The sequence below is a fragment of the Armigeres subalbatus genome, chromosome 2, assembly GCF_024139115.2.
Source record: "Armigeres subalbatus isolate Guangzhou_Male chromosome 2, GZ_Asu_2, whole genome shotgun sequence".
Taxonomy (NCBI): Eukaryota; Metazoa; Arthropoda; class Insecta; order Diptera; family Culicidae; genus Armigeres; species Armigeres subalbatus.
Window position 1 is genome coordinate 150,191,417 of NC_085140.1, and position 1,963 is coordinate 150,193,379.

A 1,963-nucleotide genomic window follows, 5' to 3' on the forward strand; every position below is an offset into this window, starting at 1 on the left:
GTTTAATATTTTATTTTATTGGTCGTAGATGACATCATCACATGAAAAATAAACCTTTGATTAGTTAGATAGGAGGATTCTAAGGTCTCGCTCGCTAAGGTAAGCTCTCGCAGGTCTCGCTAGGTCTTCGAACGAGAGAGTTCTCCATCTATTCAGTAGCTCTGTTAATCTCTGCTGTAGGGCCGTCCAAGCCGGCCGGAAGAGCAGAATTTATGCTGGTGCGTTTCTTGTAATGGGTGCAGTTGTCGTCTGCTACTCGCTACATTGTATGAAGTAGCTTCCGATGCTCGGTCTTTCCATTCACAAACAGGTAGAATTGGGAACGATGGATTCAAGACAGCTGTTTGGATGCAATGTTTTGCCACGCGCGTGGCCAGTCGATCGTCGGACTGTTTTGTTCCACCTTGGGTCGTTCCGTTTGCTGCACAAAATATTCGTGGATTTAATCGGTGGAGGGGTTTTGTTGGATTTGGGATAAGCATGATAGGATTATTTTAATGTGGTTGGCCACTTGGTTCTTCATTTTTGATTCGGTTCAATAGCAATGGTTGGAATTAAAATGTAATTTATAAAGTTTACCTTATGTATCAGTATAGCCTCAAGGAGGCATTGATTAATTTAGAAAATTTGATAACCTCACTACAGCTATGGGAAAACTCACTCACTCACACGAACCACACCAATTTTAAATCCCTATCTATCAGCGAACACGCGATTGCAAAACGAATGCTACTCAACCCAACAGCGAACCAGCAAACGATTCATACCTACTGAGTGCCCCCGCAGGGAGAAGTGAAACCAAAATAGTACGAAAAGAAATCGAGAGATGAGAGTGAACCGATGTGTATAGTGCAGCAGAAAACACTGAGTTGGACTCAGAAGATTGATTCAATTTAGACTCAACGATTCGTTTTGCGGCCTGATTCTTTCTGCTGAATCCTTACTCACCACTCAATTGCGATTCCATTCGTTTACGAACCAAATGTAAACAAATACTCGGCTATGCATCATTTGCTATCTGTGGGAAAGATTCGGTGATGAATTTTGTCTGTTTGGTTTTTGGCATGATTCGTTACTAACTGAAGCCAAACGGCAGACAATCGAATTTGAAAATTTTGGAAGGGCTCGTGTACACTGTACAGTTGCCTAATTTGCGATTGTGTGTAGATATGAGTGAAAGATTAGCGCTAAATGAACCAATTTTTCCCATACCTGCCTAACTACTATGTACACTAATATTTACAATAATATAATAATTTGATAACCAAAATTGGAACTTGCGCCCTAATGGTCGCCTGGTAAGCAACGGACCCTAAACCTTTCCTTACTCACTCACGTTGTTACGTCAACTATGAAATCATGGGCAGAGTAGTTTCAACAAAACGTTACACTTCGTCACCGTCTTGTCAACCTGTTGGCGGAAGATAAGCTTGCTGTCGAGGGTCAAGCCAAGGTAGTCGGCCTCATTGGCCCATTCCACAGTCGTGCCATTGAGGATGATTTTACAGTCTCCAGGCGGAACAAGTTTAGGGGATTTAGAGTGGGGGGAAATGATGACCTGGGTCTTCGCCGCATTGATACAGATCTTCCAGCTGGTGAGGAATTCTGTCAGAGCATCCAGGCCTCATTGGAGTTTTGCCACTAGCGCTCTGATCACTCTACCGTTGTAGAGTCTGGATGTTCTGGCATGTCGGAGGTGAACATATTGAAAAGCAGGGGCCCGAGGATACTGCCCCCGGGGGGACGCCTGCAACGATGATGCGCGCATTGGAGCTCGCTCCGCTGATTAAAACCCGGAAAGTCCTGGCCGACAGGTAATTGTTGATGATTTTCACCAGGTAGCTGGGAAGATTGTGGCGTTGTAGTTTGTACACCAGGCCATCATGCCATACATTGTCGAATGCCTTTTCAACATCGAGTAAGACCATGGCGGATGTTTTTAGACAAACTTGTTCCGTCTGAG